This window comes from Camellia sinensis, chromosome 7, assembly GCF_055761805.1.
Source record: "Camellia sinensis isolate YWXY chromosome 7, ASM5576180v1, whole genome shotgun sequence".
Lineage (NCBI taxonomy): Eukaryota > Viridiplantae > Streptophyta > Magnoliopsida > Ericales > Theaceae > Camellia > Camellia sinensis.
Window position 1 is genome coordinate 138,340,459 of NC_138967.1, and position 21,838 is coordinate 138,362,296.

General features: G+C 34.0%; 1 long non-coding RNA gene across 1 annotated transcript; it reads left to right on the forward strand.

Moving 5' to 3' along the window:
• The first annotated feature begins 2,501 nt into the window (after window positions 1–2,501).
• On the forward strand, window positions 2,502–19,123 carry LOC145794790 (uncharacterized). Its single transcript, XR_014334736.1, has 3 exons — window positions 2,502–2,654; window positions 12,160–12,237; window positions 18,062–19,123. It is a non-coding gene; the product is annotated as an uncharacterized LOC145794790 (long non-coding RNA).
• Window positions 19,124–21,838: the final 2,715 nt, after the last annotated feature.

Genomic DNA, 21,838 nt, shown 5'->3' on the forward strand with positions numbered 1-21,838 from the left:
ACACAATTTTTGAATTTTTTTTTCAAGATTTTGTCTGGTTAGAAATTTTTTGAAAATTTTTTCTCTAAAATCTCTTTACCTCTCCTACACATCAATCAATCACTTTTTCTCTCACATACATCTACTCAACTACAACAAAATATCAAATTATCCTAAACTTCCATACTTCAAAACTATTTTCAAAATATATAACCAAACAAACTAAAAAAATTTCTAAATTATTTTTCCAAGATTTTTTTTTGAAAATTTGTCTCCCAAAATCAAATCAAACACACCCATTATCTCCTCCTCTAACCGTCGACCTTCAATTTGTAACCTTTTTGTTTAGCTAATGACACATAACCATGGTAATTTTTCATTTTCATTTGTTATGAAAGTTTTTTTTGAGGTTGGAGATTTGGGAATGAGTTATGGGATAGTGGGGATTAAATTGGGTTTGGGTTTGCCTTTTGATCTGAGAAGCAAAGCGAGAAAATTCATTTCTTTTATGGACCAAAATAAAAAACGGAACTTTAGAAATTCAAAACTTCACCTTTACAAAGGAAGGTGGTAATTAAATTAAAATAAATAAGTCTTAATTAATATTATAATAAGTTATAATTAAATATCAATGTCATAATTAAAACATATAATAAATACTCTAAAACAGGGTGTATTATACTTTTTCAGTCCCAAAATAATAGGGCCAAGTTTGGTATATCTTAAATAATTCATATTTTTATCTTTTTATCTTTTTTTTTTATCACATTACCTCTCTTCTTTTCTGCACATCTTTTTGTAAAAAGATAAAAAATGTACTTATTTAGGTTATCCCAAACAACCCCTAGTTCTTTTGAAAATTTAAATTTTTTTTAATAATACAATTATTACACTTTAAAAAAATTAAATTTCAAAATTATCATTTAATAGTATATTTTTTAAGAAATATCAATTGTCATAATTATACTTTTGGTATTATTAATGAATTTAAAAGAAAACCAAAATAAGAAATATATATTATTTTATTTCTTTATTTTTTTTTAAAAAAGAATGAATATTTTAGGAGAATAAAAAATAAAATAAAAAATTAATATTTTGAGATAGAAGAAGTAAAATTTCTCATGTAAAGATGGCCTAATAATTTGAGAATATTGACTTGGTCATATCAATGGATCATATCACCTTGACCCAACTTCTACGGTACTTCGATTTCCATAACTTTTAATTCTTGGGTCAATAGACTCTATGATGCTGGCCTGAATTGACTCGGAGTAGGATAAACTTCGATAGATATTTAGGCATATTCTGGAGACTTTGTTAAAAATTATTTTTTGATTTTTAATTTATTTTAGAGCATATTATTTTCATTTTTTACTTTTTACATATTTAAAAAAAAAATTAAAAATTTAACTTTTAATTTACTTGTCAAAACAAGCCTTATAAGATTATTCTATGCCTTTTTTAAGAGAGGTGGGTCCCATGCAGTATGTGTAGTATGTGTTGTATATAAAATCGAATCTTGCTCAATATTGAGCTTAACAATTAAAATATGAATAAAGATTGGTAGCTCGAAGGATTTTGCCCCCGAATCCCCCTAAAGCCCAAAACGACGTCGTTTTGGGCTTTAGGTTTTTTTTTTTTTTCTTTTTTTTCTTCCATTTTTGATCTGAAACCGACTGAGAAGAAGAGGGGAAGAGGGAGAGGGAGAGAGAGAGAGAAGAAGAAGAGGGGAAGAGGAGCAGCTGGTGGTGTCGCAGCTCCCCGCCATCGCGCCGTCGTCGCAGCTCCGGCCCGCCGTCGTCGCCTCGCCGCCAGCTCGCCGCCGCAGCAGCTCCAGCTCCAGCTCCGGCCGCCGTCCCGCCTCCGGCCCTGCCTCCTCCTCCCCTGTTATTAGGGCCCCCTCCAGTCCTCCTTCTCCTCCTCCTCCTCCTCCTCCTCCTCCTTCCTCCTCCTCCTCTCCTCTCCCCTCCATCTTCCTCCTGATTTCTGCGTCTGAAAAAAAAAAAAAAAAAAAATACAAAAACGACAACGTTTTCTATTCGGGGGATTCGAGCTACGTAGCTTTCGAGCTACGTAGCATGACTCTTAAAATAAATATATATATATATACACATTTATCTATTTTACTCAATAGAAATATGTAAATAAATTAAATTAAAAATTAATTAAAAGATTAAGATTTAAATTAATAAAATTAAAAATTTATTTTGTTATAAGAATTAAATTATGAGGTTTTTTTTATGATTATATATATATATATATATTTTTTTTTTTCTTCCCTTTTTGGTTTTAAATAGACTTTTCTTTCTTGTAAAAACCCTACAAGTATTTTTCACGTTACAGAATTTGTGAAGTTTTTGAAACTTCTCCAAGTCTTCGTCTTGTAGTTCTCCTACTTGTGAAAATAGATATATACGTATTTATATCTATTTCTTTAGTATGTATAGTAAATGATTCTATATAAAGTTCACTTTACACCCATAATCACAGGACGCTTCTTTCTCTCTCCCTCCCCTCTCTCTCTCTCTCTCTCTCTCTCTCTCTCTCTCTCTCTCTCAAAATGCTGAGCAAAGCCTCTTATTCAAAATTTTATAGCATCTTCTTCTTCTTCTGGTTCATAATGTTGATGTTCATCATAGTCCAACCAATAACATCAGCAAGAAAACTAGCTGACAGTAAGTTCTCTCTCTGTTATATATTTATATTAGTGATTTTTCTTAATATTTATCTAAATTATTTCTTATCAAGATGATTTTTTTGTGGCTCGCTGTGGATACCCACATGACCTACATGAGAAGAGAAGAGCCTTGGGTGGAGGGATAGAATTAAGAGAACACTATGGTAGCTGTTACAGGGTCAATTTTCGTTTCAAAATTCTAGCCTGTAATGGCACTAAGTTGGACACTTAGTCTCAGCCAAGTATGAATACACACACACACAGTGTTATAACAAGTAAGAATAGGCAGCAAGTAATTACAGGAAAGATCCCAACCTTTATTAATTGCACCAACAATACAAAGGATGCCTATGGAACTCTTACAAAACACTTAGTTAATTTTCGAGTTCCATGGCATATGCCTAAATAGGCTTACAATCAGTTTCAACTTACAACCAGCATTACAAGGAAAGCATGCCAAGTGGCATGGCAGTTGACACCCCCAACTGCCTAGGGACTTAGGAACATTTTCTGGAGCATAACTGCTCTTAACTGCTGCTATGTTTCAGGCTTGGTTCCAGGTGTCCAGACTTGCCTTGTCTTTGCCCATCATGGGTAACTGCTGCCAACTGACATGCATAACTGCTAGGAACTGCCATGTTTGTTTGCCTCATCAAGTCAGCCACGAATTTGGTTGTCTTAGCCTCCAGACCAAGTTTTGCTTACTGATTGCATTTAACCCCCAAGCATGCTGCAGCCCACATTCGGGTCATGTTAATGCCTTGCATCTGTGCAACGGCTGCACATACTTTGGCCAAGGGTTGTGCTGCTGCCTCAGCACTTGGACAACACTTCACCTTGTTGTCTTGGCATGCCTCCCTCATGCCTTGGTCTTGGTTGGTCATGGGCACAAGGTGCTGCCAATGCCAACCATGCAGCCTTCAAGTAGAAGGTGCTAACAAACCACCCCCACCAGAAGAAGCCGACGTCCTCGTCGGTAAAGCCTCTAAGTAGTCCGTAATTTGCTTCTCAAACTGCCATAGAGTCACATCTTTTTCCCAACTTGCATCCGCTTCGGGAGAACCCTTCCACTTAACCAAGTAATGAGTTCTTCGATTTTTCTTGCTTTGCCCCTCTGTCTTGTGATCCAAAATCTGTTCCACCTCCTTGTCAAACTGTTTTCTGATCACCGGAGGGGCGCGTCGAGCTTGCGTCCGTGTTAGGTTTGCCTGATCCTCGTTATAAGGTTTCAGGTAGCTAACATGGATTGTTGGGTGTATCTTCAACCGGTCAGGCAATTTCAGCCTGTAAGCAACATTTCCCACACGTTTTAGAATTTCAAAGGGTCCATCATATTTTGGAACTAAGCCGCGGTGCGCTGTTTTGCTACTTATCTTTTTCCAAATCTGTGGAGTAAGCTTCAGCAGCACCTTGTCTCCCACTTTGAATTCCAAGGGTCTTCGCCCTTTGTCAGCATACTTTTTCATCCGCTTGCTTGCCTTAGCCAAACTGTCTTGTGCTTCATCTAGCATGTCTTGTTTAGCTCTTGCAAACCGATATGCTGCGGGACATCTACCTCCTGAGCCAGTCCTTGCCACTTCATGCGGGGTGAGGGGCTGCTGCCCCGTGGCTAATTCAAATGGACTCATTCCTGTAGCAGATGACCGATGCAGATTATAACAAAACTGTGCGCTATCCAACAGGTCAACCCAATTCCTCTGACTTGCAGTCACATAATGTCGGAGGTATTCTTCCAGCAATGCATTCATTCTCTCGGTCTGTCCATCCGTCTGAGGATGATTTGCTGTAGAAAACTTTAATTCGGATCCCATCAAGTTAAATAGCACAGTCCAAAACCGTCCCGTAAAACGGGTATCCCTGTCGCTAACAATATCCTCGGGCAAACCAAAGTATTTTACCACATACTTATAAAAGAGGTCTGCCGCAACATCTGCGGGACAAGCATGAGGAGCAGGGATAAATACAGCATATTTAGAGAAACGATCAACAACAACCATAACAGAACGCATACCGTTCACCTTTGGCAACCCGGATATGAAGTCCATGGAAACAGACACCCATGGCTTCGTTGGAATAGGCAACGGTTGCAGCAGTCCAGCGGCCTTCTTTCTTTCTGTCTTGTCCAATTGGCACACCAGGCAAGTTTTGACGTAGGCTTCTACATCTTCCTCCATTTTTGGCCAGCAATAGGAACGAGACAGTAAAGCCATCATGCGTTGTTGTCCGGGGTGACCCGCCCATTGCGGATCATGAGTTTCTCTGAGCAATTCCAATCTTAGTCCACCAACACTAGGGACATATAGTCTATCTCCTTTGCCGTGGAGTAGATCATTTTCCAACCAATAGCGACGCACAGTGCCATCTTTCACTTGCTGAACCAGCCTTTGATATTCAGAATCAATTGCAGCACTTGCCCGAATTCTTTCCAACAGTTGAGTTTCAATGTTTGATATCGCAGCAACGTAGTCCACAATTTCCTTCCGACTTAAAGCATCAGCAACCTGGTTGTGGCGTCCAGGTTTGTGTCGCCATTCGAAGTCATACTCTTCAAGGAATTCTTGCCATCTGGCCTGCCTTGGAGACAACTTCTTTTGTGTTTTGAAGAAGGTATTTGCCACATTGTCCGTCAATACCATGAATTTGGTTCCCAGCAGGTACACTCTCCAAATCTGCAGACAATGCACAACTGCTGTCATTTCCTTTTCATGGGCAGAATACTTCTTCTCCGCTTCATTCAGCTTCCGACTTTCGAACGCAACCGGGTGCCCCTCTTGCACCAGCACACCGCCAATAGCCTTATCAGAGGCATCAGTGTGTAATTCGAATGGAAGTTCAAAATCAGGTAACTGCAAAACCGGTTCACTTGCAACAGCCACTTTCAATTTGTCAAAGGCCGCTTGACAATTTTCATCCCACTTCCAGGGTCTGTCTTGCTTGAGCAAATCTGTTAGAGGTGCTGCCTTCTTTGAGTATCCCTCAATGAATTTTCTATAATAGTTGGCTAAACCCAAAAAGGAACGCAACTCAGTCACTTTGCTTGGTGCTTGCCAATCCATGATTGCATGCACCTTTCTGTTGTCCATCTTTACGTGGCCTTTGCAAATTACATGCCCTAAGAATTTAATCTCCCGTTGGGCAAACTCACATTTTTCCTTCTTGACATACAACTGGTGTTCTCGTAACCGAGAGAACACCTTCCGAAGATGGGACAAGTGATCCTCTAGGGACTCACTATATATTACAATATCATCCAAATAAACAACAACGAACTGATCGACATAATCATTAAATACATCATTCATAAGATTACAGAATGTAGCCGGGGCATTAGTTAACCCAAACGGCATTACTAGGAACTCAAAAGACCCATACCTTGTAACACAGGTGGTCTTTGACTCGTCTCCTTCAGCCACTCGAACTTGCCAATAACCAGCACGTAAATCCAATTTTGTGAAGTAAGTGGCTTTGTACAGTCGATCGAACAGGTCTGCCACCAAAGGGACTGGATACTTGTTCTTTATAGTCACTTTGTTGAGAGCCCGATAGTCCACACACATGCGCAAACTTCCATCTTGCTTCTTTTGAAAAAGCACCGGGGCACCGTAAGGGGCTTTGGATGGCTGAACCAGTCCAGCATCCAACAAGTCCGTCAATTGCGTTCGCAACTCCGTAAGTTCCATTGGGGACATTCTGTAGGGTGCCTTTGCTGGAGGCTTAGCACCCGGAATCAACTCTATCTTATGATCAGTGGCACGCCGAGGAGGAAGGGACTTTGGCAACTCCGGAGGCATCACATCCTCAAATTCCCTCAATACTTCTACCACTTCATCTGGCACTTCTACTAACAGATCTGGTTTGATTTCCACCAAGGCAGCAAGATAAGTCTCTGCACCCTTTTTCAAACCGTTGTGCACTTGAATGGCTGAGAGGGTCTCCGTCTTCCTCTTTGTGCCCTTGCCTTTGTCTGATTTACTGCAACCAGCAACAAAGCAAGGCTTGTCTTCATCCGAAATAAGTATCCCACCCAAATATGGCATTAAAGCCACTTTTGCAGTCACAAAGAAGTCATTTCCTAAGATGACATCGAAATCATCCAAAGGAACCACCATCAAGTTAACCCGTCCAGTCCAATCTCCAACTGTGATTGATACTTTGGAAGCCATTCCTTGCACCGATTGAGCCGCTGAGTTCACGGCCTTGATTCGACTGGCGCTTTGGGTCACTTGTAATCCGAGGGTCTGCACAACTTTTTCTGACATAAAGTTATGCGTGGCACCGGTGTCTACCATCGCAGCAATGTGGGTACCCGCCAATGTCACCTTGACATACATTAGACCAGTGGTAGGGACTTTGTCCACATGAATTGCATTGAGCAATTGTAAGGGATTTACCCTAGTCGGCCCCTCAGAATCCGACTCCCCTTTGCCATCTTCTGCGACCATAGCATTCAATTTCTCACGCTTGGGACAGTCTTTCGCTCTATGGGGTCCATCACAGATGAAACACCCTTTGTTAGATTTCCCACCGTTGGTCTGAGAAGAATCCCCTTTATGTTTGTACTTGGAATCCTCTTTCCCCTTCCTGAAACCAGACTTCTTCTCTCCCGTCTTCTCTTTTCCTTTCTTCTTGGATTTGCTGGTTTCAGTAGTGGGTTCCTTGCTTAACTTGTAGTCAAGCAACCCGTCTGCAGCAGCCATGGCAGAGGGCAAATCTTTGACACCGAGTCTTCGAAGTTCTAACTGGGCCCAATTCTGCAACCCAGACATGAAATTGAAGAGTTTATCTTCCTCCGACATGTTCTTGATGTCCAGCATCAACGAACTGAATTCTTTCACATAGTCCCTCACCGATCCAGCATGCTTCAACCGTTTCAAGGCGTCCCTTGCAACCCAAGATGTGTTGCACGGAAGGAATTGTTCCTTCATTTCCTTCTTAAGAGTATCCCAAGTTGAGATCTCTGTCCGAGCATCATCCCCGACACGAGTACGCCACCAGAGTTTTGCATCACCGGTAAGGTACATGCTTGTGATTGTAACCTTCTCTCCTTCTGGCACATGAGCAGCCTTGAAGTACTGCTCTATGTCCCACAGAAAATTCTCAAGTTCCTTTGCACTCCGATTTCCAGCAAATGCTTTAGGGTCTGGAACTTTTATTTTCGAAGGAGCCTTTTCAGAATTCGTATGCCCACAGATGGCCTTCTTCAGAAGGGACTGTTCATCCATAATTTCTTGAATTTTGTCTTTCCAAGAATCCGAAATGGCCAGGACATCAGACAGTACGTCTTTGAACCGATCTGCTGTCGAGGACTCAAGGGCAAGAAGCCTCGAGCCCACAGCATCCAATCGATCCGACAGCGAGATATTCTCATCAGCAGGGTCACCAACAAGATTTTCCAACCGAGTTACCCTGTCTTTTAAGGCATCCATGCCAGAAACCATTAGAGCAAAACCGTGCTATGATACCAATTGTTACAGGGTCAATTTTCGTTTCAAAATTCCAGCCTGTAATGGCACTAAGTTGGACACTTAGTCTCAGCCAAGTATGAATACACACACACACACAGTGTTATAACAAGTAAGAATAGGCAGCAAGTAATTACAGGAAAGATCCCAACCTTTATTAATTGCACCAACAATACAAAGGATGCCTATGGAACTCTTACAAAACACTTAGTTAATTTTCGAGTTCCATGGCATATGCCTAAATAGGCTTACAATCAGTTTCAACTAACAACCAGCATTACAAGGAAAGCATGCCAAGTGGCATGGCAGTTGACACCCCCAACTGCTTAGGGACTTAGGAACATTTTCTGGAGCATAACTGCTCTTAACTGCTGCTATGTTTCAGGCTTGGTTCCAGGTGTCCAGACTTGCCTTGTCTTTGCCCATCATGGGTAACTACTGCCAACTGACATGCATAACTGCTAGGAACTGCCATGTTTGTTTGCCTCATCAAGTCAGCCACGAATTTGGTTGTCTTAGCCTCCAGACCAAGTTTTGCCTACTGATTGTATTTAACCCCCAAGCATGCTGCAGCCCACATTCGGGTCATGTTAATGCCTTGCATCTGTGCAACGGCTGCACATACTTTGGCCAAGGGTTGTGCTGCTGCCTCAGCACTTGGACAACACTTCACCTTGTTGTCTTGGCATGCCTCCCTCATGCCTTGGTCTTGGTTGGTCATGGGCACAAGGTGCTGTCAATGCCAACCATGCAGCCTTCAAGTAGAAGGTGCTAACAGTAGCCATGGTGTCCTTATTTTTGTGAAAAAATTTATTTATTATTAACACTTTTAAAATATATATCTTATTTTATAAATAAAATAGTCCCTTAGTATAAAAGATATGTATCATATTCTTCTACCATCTTATATTCATTTTTTATTTTCTATCCAAAAAATTTATTTTTCCTATTAGAGATTATTTCTATCGTATTTGAATTTTTTTTTTATTATTTATTTTTATGTGTATATGTATTATCATATTATACATACATGCTGGTTTTTATATATGGTAAAAAAAATTTATTTGTCTTTGGCCTCTCCAATGATCCATGCTTGGGTGTACACGAGTGTGGTGTCAGTCGAAAACCTCTTCGATAATTAAGTTAGCTAACTTGGATTAGAATAATAAGACACTATTTGGCATCACCTACAAAAGTATTTGTTTTTTTATGTTTTTATCTTTTTTGGATCAACTCATCTCTCTATTTTTTAACACACATTCTTTATTAAAAAAAAAAGTTAAAAAATATACTTATTTATATAATCTCAAGACACCCTCTAAATCTAAAAACGATATTAAAAAGATAGATAGTATTTTGAATATTGCTTACCCTATCATATGTGCACTTAGGGTTGCAAATGAATCAAGTTGTTCATGAATAAGTTCGGCTCGGCTCTCGGTTGAGTTCGAGCTCAAATATTAGGCTTGTTTAGTAAACAAGCCGAGTTCGAGTTCGCATAAGCTTGGCTCGTCAAACTCGGCTCATTTATCTTTATTTAAATTATATAATAAATATATTATTTATATATTAAATAACATATAAATATATATAAATAATAATATAAATACATTACTTATATATTAAATAATATAAATATATTAAAAAAATTATCGAACCGAGTTGAGCCGAACTCGAATTTCATTAATATTAACGAGCCGAGTGGTGCTCGAACCCAGTTTCTTTTCGAGCCGAGCTCAAGCTTGAGCATAATAAAAGAGCTCGATAAGTAATGAGCCGAACTCAAATTTAGCAAAATTCAACTCGACTCGACTTAGTTCAACTTGTTTAGAGCCTTATATGCACGGACCTTTCATAGACGGTCTCATATATGAACCTTTCGTATTGGTGGGTTCTATATCAATTTCATGCAATTTTTGAACTATATAATTAAGATATTAAATTGTGATTTTAAAATATTTCATTAATTTACATAATTTATATAATTAAAAAAAAAAAGTTAATTACCTAAAAGTCTTATTTACAAATGTTATGATAGTTCAGGTTCTATTTAAGATTTTTTGAACCAATAAGTCATATTTAGTATAACTAAGAATATTATCAAATTTTCCTAATTTTTAAAACTAAGAACATTATCAATTTTAGATAGTAATGTTCTAGATAATTATTTCAATAACTGAAAAAAAAATAGAGCATGAGATTAAACCTTTTTGTCTTTCTACTTATTGATTTGATTCAACTATCCAATAAAATCAAGAATATTACCAGATTTTTTTTTTCAGTTTTAAAACTGCGAATATTAACAATTTTTTCATTTTAATTTTTTTTTTCTAATTTGGCACATTAATGTTTCATCATTATGCTCCTTTATAGACACAAAATTGTTAGTTTTTCATAAAAAAATAAAGGTAAACTACCAATAGGTCTTAATAGTCCACTTATTAGGACCTATTACACAATAAGTCCACTTATTAGGACCTACACGTAAGTACCCAAAAAAATAATTCAATTTTTTCAAAATTTTCAAAAAAAAATATTAGTTTTTTTTTTTTTTTTGCACATATATATTTTTTTATTTAGTTTTTTCAATTTAAAAGTTGATTTTGAAAATCAAAATAAATGTCAAATCATCATATTCTTTTTTAGATAATCATAAATGATGAACAATCATTATTTGAATGGCAATTCCGACTATTAAAAATTTAATGAGACTTAAAAGACCAAAAAATCTTAATTAGAATTTAATAGAGTATTAGTTTATAAATTAAAACTTGTATGTAAATGCCCCTTAAAAATATCTATTAATATATTGACGTTGTTACATAAAATGTAAAATAATTGAAAGTAATAAAAATTGCGTATAGTCATGAATTAAAAGCTGAATAATTTTTTTTTGAAAAACTACAAAATAAAAAAAACTCAGATTTTGATCGGTGTAACAAAATAAATTTCGAATTTTCTTAATTTAAACTCTAATTATTTTTTTTTAATTTTCAATATGAACCATTGATTTATTTTCGTTGAGTAATATTGATAAAAAAATAATATTTTAATCATTAAATTCAATGTAAATGTATTAAAAAAATACCTAAAATACTAATTTTCGTTGCGTTTTACAACTAAAATATCATTTTTTTGGGGTTAATTTTTACTTAATGAAAATAGGTAAATAATTTAAATTAAAAATAAATTAAAAGACTATAGCTTAAATTGACAAAATTAAAAATTTATTTTGTTAAAAATATCAAATCTTCAGATTTGATATTATAAATAAATATCGTAGTAATATTCATAAAATAGCAAGTTAATAATATAACTTCGAAAAAAAATTCTATTTATATATAAAATTCATAAAAAAAACTTGACAAAAATAATGTGATATTATTATTATTATAAATAAATTCTTCATTAATAATATTTTATTTTAAAGTGAAAGATCATATATAAAATTTTTGATAACATCACTCTTTTGAAATATATGGCCATTTTTTAAAATCATTTTATTACTCTAAACATATGATATTATAATGAGCTCGTTTGGAAAGTTAATTATTTTTAGTTGATTTTTAGTTTTTTGACTATTTTAATTTAAGTAAAAAAGTTGTGCTTTGGAAGATAATTGACTCTTTTTTTTTTTATATAGTTGATTTAATAGTTGTGAGAGAGAAAATAAAATCATTATGATTTAAATGTGACATTTTATTTTATTAATTATTTTAATATATTTTATTTATGTTAACTATTTCAGTCCAAAATCTTATTTCCAAACAGGACCAATAGAAGATAAATTAAAATTTTCATTTTTACAGTTAGACCCAAATTTTAATGAAAAAAGATTAGGAGCTCTAAAAGTTTTAATTGGTGTGTGTGAGTCTCATATGATGTGATATTTTGACCTTAATTTTTTTTATTTTTCATATCATCAATGCTCTTTTAAAATTCTTAAATTAAAATGATGTATCATTTTTGAATTTTAATTTTGTATTTTTCATATAAGTTAGTCCAATTTCAATCAGTAATCAATCACACGGTTTGTGGCAGATGGACCAGGCAGTAAGATTGACGTGCATCCAAGCCCCACAACTCACGCACAATCAGCAATAGGCGGCGGCGGCCACAGTTCTGTATTTTGTTTCTTTTTTTTTAAATTTTATTTTGTGTGTTATTTTAGTTCATATCATTTTAATTAGTTTGATTTCGACTTTTAATTTTAAATTTTATATTAATTTGATTCAATTAATAACTTTTATTATAATTTTTAAAGAAAATTGATCGCTGAGTTGATTAAGATTAATTAATTGTTGAATAAATTTACAATTTTTTCTTATAAAAGCATGACACATAATAATTATAATCAATTAGACTAAAATTACATAAAATTACTCCATCCGTTTCAAAATATTAGTCCCTTATTTAATTTTTTATTGTTCCAAAATATTAGTCCCTCTTCAAAAATCAATTACAAAAATAATATAAATTTCCTATTTTACCCTTCTTTTAAATTAATAAACAATATAAAAAGTACAATTATGACATTGATATTCCAAAAAAATATACTATCAAAAGGGTAATTTTGGAAAATCAACTTTTTAAAAATCCAATAATTGTACTATAAAAAAAAATAGATTCCCCAAAAGGGACCATTATTTTGGGACAGAGAGAGTATAAATTTAAGATCAAAATTGAACCGATCAAAATTACAAGGAACAAAATGATGCAGAAGTCAAAATTGGCTCGTCTGAAAACTTAGCCATTTTAGTTTGTTTTTTTTGTCTATTTTAGCCTAACTAAAAAAATTGTATTTTGAGATGGTAGTTGGCTTTTTTTCTTTCTTTCTTCTTTTTTTTTTTTTTGTAGTTGATTTGATGAGTATGAGAGAAAAAATTAAATAATTATGATTTGGATATAATATTTTATCTGATTGACCTATTTGTCTTTTATTACTATTTTAGCCCAACCCAAAATCTTGACTATAAGATGATAGAAATAACAAGGTTTTTCCTTTTTTTTTTTTTTTTTTTTTTTTTAAGTGACATCCGAAGATGCAAAAATATACTAATTAATGGGATTAATTCGTTTAATTAAAATTCTTGCACCTCATTAAGAGTAAGTGGTTTTAATATTTCTACTTATATATAGGTTTTATTCTCTGTGTGTCTATTTATTAGGACTTTTTCTCTCATTTTGGAGTTTTTTTTGTATTGATTATAGTATTTGATTTGATTTTTATGATTATGGTTGTAAGTCAAAGTTTAATCAAACGGTCTAATACCAAATTTTAAAATTTTTAAAAAAAGATTATAATCAATTCATTAAGTTAAACTAAATATTCCATCACTAATGGTAGCCTAATAATTTTGGAATATTGACTTGGTCTTGTCACCTTGACATACATCTAGAATGAATTTGGACAACACATTGACCTTTTTGGATAAAAAATTTAACGTTATGTAGCATTGCATATTTCAACCATAACACGAAAAAAAAGCTGAGCAATTGAGAGAAGAATGAACAAAGTCACCCATTCTTCCTCTGACAACTTTGTTTTTTGCAACCGCCCATTCATCCTCTTCTCCTTTCTCTCTTCTATCGCCCCAGTTGTCACCAACACCACTTCCGGCAACTTCAATCACCACTGGAAGGGGGACAACACAATTTGGGAAAACTCTCACGCCACCATAAAAATAATTAAATAAATAAATAAAAGATAAGAAGAAGATTCAAAAACCGAACCCAGATTCAAACCCCACAAAATAAAGAGTCCAGCTCATATTTATTGTGTACTTGATTATTCAAGGCTTGGAATATAATTAGGAAAAATAATTTGAGGGTTGAAGAATTGAAATTTGAAAAAGATTTCTAGAGTCAATAATGGTTAAATTCTATGAAAGTGGGGTGGGAAAGAGTGAGGTTTTGGATTGAAAGTGAGATTAAAATACTTATACCTCGTTTGGGAACATACTTTTTTAGTAACTTTTTGACTTTTTGGCTAAAATATTATATAAAAAAAATTAATAGGTTTAGAATGACTTTTTGATTTTTTATGAAAAGATGTGCAAAAAGTAGAGAGAAAAGAGAATTTTTGACATTTTGGTATTGGTTGTTAGCTTTTTGATTTTTTTAGTGACTTTTTGACTAAAAAAACTACTTGCCAAATGAATTAACATTATTAGGTACGAATTAACATTATTCAGAGGTCGGGATTGTTACAATCACTCTCAATTACACCTTTAATAAGGTGACAAAATTTTGAAAGGAGAGAAAAGAGTTTGAAGAGAGTTGATTGATTGTTATTGTTTGTCACCTCTTTAGAGATGCAATTGCGGGAAAATTATTAGGTACTCCCCTAATACCACGTGTTTATATTGTTGAGTTCACCCATGTGGATAGAAGTAGCCACCATTGTTGACATTGGTTGGCACAAATGTAGAAAAGCCACAAATTGTTGACAATGGTGAGAGAGTAGCTTGGGAGACAAGCCGGCATAAGGAAGTGGCAAGCTATACCTTCACGTGGGAGAGGTATGGGTTGTTTGTCTTCAACTCCCTCTATATATTTGTGTTAACTTGCAAAAGGAAAGATACATAAGGGAGGGAAGAACACAAGTGATATACATGTGAGTGTATATCTTTGTTAGAGTGCGAGGAAAACCAAAGAGTGTAAGGCAGTAGAGAGTGTGTGTTGAGTGAGAGAGTTTCCTCCTCTATGTAATTTATATTTGTTTTAGTGGAAATTTCTGGTTCTCTCCGTAGACGTAGGCATTGAGGACGAACCATGTAAATTTTGTGTCCATTATTTTGTGTTTGATTTTTGATAGTTCAGGTGGGTTGCCTTAAAACCCAACATATATTCCTTCACTAATTATCATTCATCATACTCCTTAATCACCCAACACAAAATCATAATACCTCATATTCTGCACCAATCATAATACCGAATGGGGAATCTTTTAAAACTCTTTATTTTGTTACAAAGATCAAACTCTTATTTTTTTTTTCCTTTTTTTTTTTGGTTCGATTTTATTTTTAAGGACTTATTAAATATATATATATATATATATTGTTTTCTTTTTTGCTTTTAAGTATACTTTTCCAGTAAACGCCGTGGAAGGCTTTTCCACGTTACAGAATTTGTCAAGTTCTTGAGATTTTTCCAATTCTTCGGCCTTTGGCAATTTTGATTTGTTTGATATCACCATCTACCATTTTTTTTTTTTGTACGTTCTTTTAAAAAAATAAAAAAAAAAAAAAAATTGATTTAACCTATTTCTCAAAATAAACCATCTTGTAGTTTTCTTAACTGTGAAAAGAGATATATACGAGTATATATATATATATATATATATCTATTTGTATAACGTAGTAAATGATTCTATATAAGTGAACCATAAAAATTCGATTTGCACCCATAATCATTGGGTGCATCTTCTTTTTTTTTTTTCCCCTCCAATTCCTTTCTTTCTATCTCTGAAAATGTTGAGCAAAGCCTCTTCTTCCTATTTTTATAGCATCTTCTTTTTCTTCTGGTTCATAATGTTGATGTTCATCATAGTCCAACCAGTTACATCTACAAGAAAACTAGCTGGCAGTAAGTTCTCTCTCTGTTATATATTTATATCATTGATTTTTTTTTTTCTAAATATTTATATCTATTATTTCTTATCGAGGTGATTTTTGTATGATCGCTCTTGACCCACATGACCTACAAGAGAATAGATGAGCCTTGGGTGTACACGAGTGTGGTGATTAGTTGAAAACCTCTACGACGATGATTAAATTAGCTAACTTGGAGTAGAATAATAAATCTAAAAATGATATTAAAAAGATAGATCTAGTATTTTAAATATTGCTTACCCTATCATATACGCACTGACCTTTTATAGACGGTTTTCATATATGAACCATTAGTACTGGTGGTTTCTATCAATTTCATACAATTTTTGAACTATATAATTAAGATATTATATTGTGATTTTAACATATTTTATTAATTTACATAATTTATATAATTAAAAAAAATCTTCTAATATATTGATATTGTTATATAATATGTAAAATAAGTGAAAGTCATCATAAAAATTGTAAGAATAGTCATGAATTAAAAGGTGAATCAGAAAATTTTGGAAAAAAAAAAAAAAAACTCAAGATTTGATTCTTAAAAAAAATGAACTACGAGTTTTTAATTTTGTTAATTTAAACTTTAATTTTGTTAATTTATTTTCAATCTGAACTATCGACTTATTTTCGTTAAGTGAAACTAAATAATAATAATAATAATAATAATAATAATAATAATAATCATTAAATTCAAAGTAAGTGTATAAAAAATATCTAAAATATTATTTTTCGTTGAGTTTAACAGCTATAATATTTTTTTTTTCAATTAATTTTACCTAAGGAAAACAGGTAGATGGTTTAGAATGAAAATAAATCAAAAAACTTTAGTTTAAATTGAAAAAATTAAAAATTTATTTTCTTAAAAAGATCAACCCTTTATATTTTTTTGGTAAATTTTTAAAGAATTTTTAAAATTTTAAAAGGGGTCATTCTATGGACATTGTAGAAATATTCATAAATTAGCAAGCTAATATATAATATAATTTTGAAAAACTGGCTACTCTCTCTCTCTCTCTCTCTCTCTCTCTCTCACACACACACACACACACACGGCCACACACACACACACGGCCACTTGTTTTTGTTTTTTTCATCATCTTATATCTCCAATTATATGATATTACAATATAGGGTTCATTACATTTTTATTTTTATAATTTAATTTAAAATTTGATTTTAATTCTTATAATTTTATATTTGGTCAAAATTTTCTCATAATAAAATTTTAATGCATTAAAGATAAGTACAAAAAGTTTTTTTTGAAAGGTACCCACATATCACTATTACCAAAATATCCTTAGTGAGTAATTTAATATTTTAAATTTTAAAATAATATAATTTTTGATCAAGATGTCGATTTTTGATAAAATTAATATTTTTAGAATTTTCTCATCAACATTTATCAAACAAAATTCATGAAATTATCGATTACCAAATTACCGCCAACATTTGTTGAATTATTGATAATGAAATTCGTAAAAAAAAATTTAAAAAAAATTTGCTGTCGAAATTGACGTAAATAAGTAATATGTTATTCTGTTTCACAATAATATGTTATTAATTACCAAAGTAACACTTTATTGTCTTTTTAAACAGAGTATCAATTATAAAAAAATAAAAAATAAAAGAAATGGAGTATGAAAGGAAGCTCTACAAGTTTTTTTATTGCGAGTTCATAAACAAATCAACAATAATTCAACATACCTGAAGAAAACTTTACAAATAATAATCAATAAACTCAACAAATTCCTTCCAATCTCACCAAATTTTCGATCAATATGCCCAATATTTCAACCAAACTTTCCTTAGTCACACTAGGTTTCTACTCCCAACACTACCTTCATCAAAACCCAACCAAGACCCCAAAACATACTTTCATTGCAACAATGGCATAAAAACTTCTTCCTCTCAGAACTCTTCTTCTTCTTCTTCTTCTTCTTTTTCTTTTTGATTTAGGAATTTTTGGAATTGGATTTTGATTGTTTTGATTTATGAATTTTGGGAATAGGATTTTTATTTCTTATGTTCTGAATTTCTGTGAGATGAACAGTGCATGTTAGTATGTAAAGGTTACTGAAAGCATACTGAATATATACATAGGTATATACATAGGTGCAAGATTGTCGAAAAAAGAAAAAAGAAAAAATAGTATATCCTTCATGAAAAAAGCTTTTACTCAGGAGGTTTAAGAAGTAAAATATTTTGAACTATTCTTTACCCACTAACATGATAGATCTTAGAGGTCTTAACTAAATTTTCCTAATTTAATTTATATACTATAAATCTAATTTCAATTTAGACATTATCAATGATATGGTTTGTGGCAGATGGACCAAGTACGATTGGGGTGAAAGGAAGTCCCTCATCTACGGCACCTTCCAACAATGGTCGTTATTATTCTAACAGAGGTCGTTGCACAGCTTATGACCGTTGTACTCGATATCCTCGTGCTGGGTCACCACCATAGAGACATTGAATGGTGGGCAAATTACATCGCTAATTTCTGCTTTCTTTTTTTGGTTATTTTAGTTGATATCATTTTAATTAGTTTGATCTTGACTCAAAATTTTAATTTTTGTATTAAATTGGTTCAATAATAACTCATATTATGGTGTTTAAAGGAAATTGATCGCTGAATTAGTTAAGATTAATTCATTGAGTTGAAAAAATTTATTATTTTTTCTCTATAAAAACATGACACATCGCTATTGTGTGCATTTTCTATTATAATAAATAAAATAAACAAAACACTAATAATTATAATCAATTAGACTAAATTTATACAAAATTATAATTCATGATTAAAATTGAACTAATTAAAATTATCAGGAACAAAATGATATAAGTCAAAATGAGCTCGTTTGGAAACTTGACTATTTTAATTGGCTTTTTTGTGCCTAGCTAAAAAAATTGTATTAACCCAGGGGTGGGTGGCCTTGTGGTAAGTACATGGGGATTAATCCCCAGGTCATGAGTTCAAATCCTCCCTGGGCTAATCTTCTGGGCGTAGCACAGTTGGTTAGGAGGTTGGACCTTAAGTTGTCTAACCAGCACTTGGTGTGGGTTCAATGCTCTTAAGCGGAGCTTGTCTTGGGAGGTCGGGGCAAGTTCCCAGGTTATAGTCTCCTTGTTCGGAACGGCTAACAGGACACCTTGGTGATCTCTACAAAGGGGCGCTGCCTTGGACTTGCGGGAGAGTAAGGAGGATTTTCTTGTAACAAAAAAAAAAAAAAAGAAAGTATTTTGGGATGATAGTTGGGTCTTTTTTGTGGTTGATTTGATAGTTGTGAGAAAAACATTAAAATAATTATAATTTAGATACGATATTTTGTTTTATTAATTATTTTAATCTATTTGTCTTTTATCATTATTTTAGGCCAACCCAATATCTGGATTATAAGATGCTTTCTTTTCCCTTTTTATTTTTATTTTTATTTTTTTATTTTAATTTAAGAGTCATGCAAGAATGCAAAAATATACTAATTAACAGGATTAACTTGTTTGGTTGAAATTTCTGTACCTTATTAGGATTTAGTGGTTTGAATATTTCTATTTACATTTGGGTCTTATTCTCCGTGTGTCTATTTACTAGGGACTTTCTCCTTTTGGAGTTTTTCTGTATTGATTATAGTATTTGATTTTTATGATTATGGTTGTAAGTCAAAGTTTAATCAAACTTTCTAATACAAAATTTAAATTTTTTAAAAAAAATTATAGACAATTCATTAAGTTGGGTTACACCAAATATTCCATCATTGATGGTAGCCTAATAATTTTGAAATATTGACTTGATCTTGTCATCTTGATATACATCTAGAATGAATCTAGATAACACATTGATCTTTTTGGATAAAAAATTTAAGGGTATGTAGCATTGCTTTCAAAAATTGGTGAGATTGGAGAAATTATTGTTAAATAGGCCCAAGTGAATTCTATTGAACCGGTCCTTAAGAAAGCCAACAAATTGGGCCAAGGAAGACCCATCAAGCAGATATCTCTAAAGAGAGTCTAACAAGCCCATTCGAGGAGGCCTAGATCATACGGGCATCCAAGGAGGTTAACCATTGCTTTCACAAAAGATGAAGCCCTCAGAGAAGATCCATTCTCCGAGGTATTGACTTAGTCTTGAAAGGGTTCGGAACCATGAACCTAGAGACCTATTCGAGCTTGGATTCGAAAGAGTTCAGATTCACGAACCAAGAGATCCGAAGCGCTTGGCTTCAAACGGATTCGAATGCAATTTAGAAGTCGCTCCGTTAGTGAGTCCCATAACACTTGTGGGCTTGAAACTTTCCGAGATCAACGCACCAGAACCATAGGCATGATGGAGTCTGAACAAAGGACCCGATCCCAAGGACGATGAGTGGAGATAAATTCACTCTTCGGTTAAACTAGCCTATACTCGGGTTGAGGTGACACGATCTAGGGGGTTCCTAAGACTCGACAATATTTGCGGCAAGGCGTTCTCTTAAACTACCCTTGACCCTTCTGTAGTAGGGCGTCCTTTGGGAGTACCCCTGTGTTGTTGGGATGATTGGGGATCATTGGTTAGGTGTGGCTAAGAAGAAGGGTTTGCCGAGAGGTTGATCTCCTCTTTGAGATTTTCCTTATTCTTGGAGAGGTCACCTCTTCGGACATGATTGTTAGAGGGAATATTCCCCATGTACCTTGCACATGGGTTCTATCCTACATCATGAGGTGCCTATAAATTGCACCCACCCATAATTTTACATAGGATGGATTTTGGAAAAACAATTCTTGGTAGAGAACTGATTTCCCTTCTCCATTATCTACCTTGAGAGTGAAAGTGAGAGATCCATGGGAGATCCATAGGAGAGTCTTGCCATTATTCTTTCTCTAACTACTTTGCCTTCTTCTTCATTCAATCTCTTATTTCTATCATCTCTTTGCTATTGTGTTCTTAGTAGTGACTGTTAAAGAATCTAAGCCTCTCATCATTTCTAGATAATTCATATTCTCCAACAACATTCTTGAACCTTCTTATACGGTTTTACTGCCCCTTTCACCTATATAAGGCAGGGTTCCACAATTTTGTAAGCAACTTAATTCAAGGAACAACAATACCTCACTACTTTCCATAAATAAATAAAGCATTTTCTTTCTTTTAACCAAGGTCAACTCCAAGCCTATATGTTGCATAGAGGAGTAGTGTGTGACTATTTGCATTTAAATAGCAAACAACTATTGAAATTTATCGAGTTCTCATTAGATCTACTGCTACCTGGCCTTTTGAGTTGGGTTTTATTTTGGAAATTAAAAATTATAGATAACATTCACTCAAAAAATTATATTTTGTCCCCTCCCCCCTTTTTTTTGTATGCCTATTATTAATTTTCACACAAACCAAATGGAAGCTATAGTTTTCTTCTCCGACATGTTGAGTTATGTTCAAAATAATTGTTTAACCCTCTCTATTTGGTGGAAGAGAGAGAACAAAGTTGTAATTCCATGTTCATTTTTGTAAGAGTTTTTCCATGAAGCAAACAGGGCACCATTCTTCTTCTCTTGCCTTGAAAAACATAACTTGAGAACTCTGTTTGATGTTCGAATGCACATAGTCATGGATTTTGCCTCCCATTCAAAAGCTTTAATTATCCGCTAACCAATCAAATAATCTTCACCTAACCTCATTTTAAATTTTCAAACATTTAATAGTCTCCATCTAATCCCATTTGAAAGTCATGTGATAATATAATATTATATGTGAAGTGGGTGAAAATTAATCAAGTCTTGGTGCTAGGCCCAATGCGATACTCACTCCAAGGTGGAGCTAGGTCGGACCTCAGCCCTAAGGCCAACACTTGCTCTGAAGCAAGGCAATCATAGGAGTTCGGCCCAACGTACGAGCACCACTCAAAAGTGGGCCGGGCAACATGGTGGGCCTTCCGGATGGACAGAACCACTCCGAAGTGGGTTGAGCAACATGTTGGACCTCCTGGTTGGACAACCGTTCTAGAGCAGACCAACTTAGAGAAGGCCAATTCACTGAAGATCTTTCTTGGGTCCACTAGAGACAAACAACCCTGCTCCTCCCCCTCTGCATGAACAGAACGTGGAGACATGGAGGCGCAGAGGGACAAGGT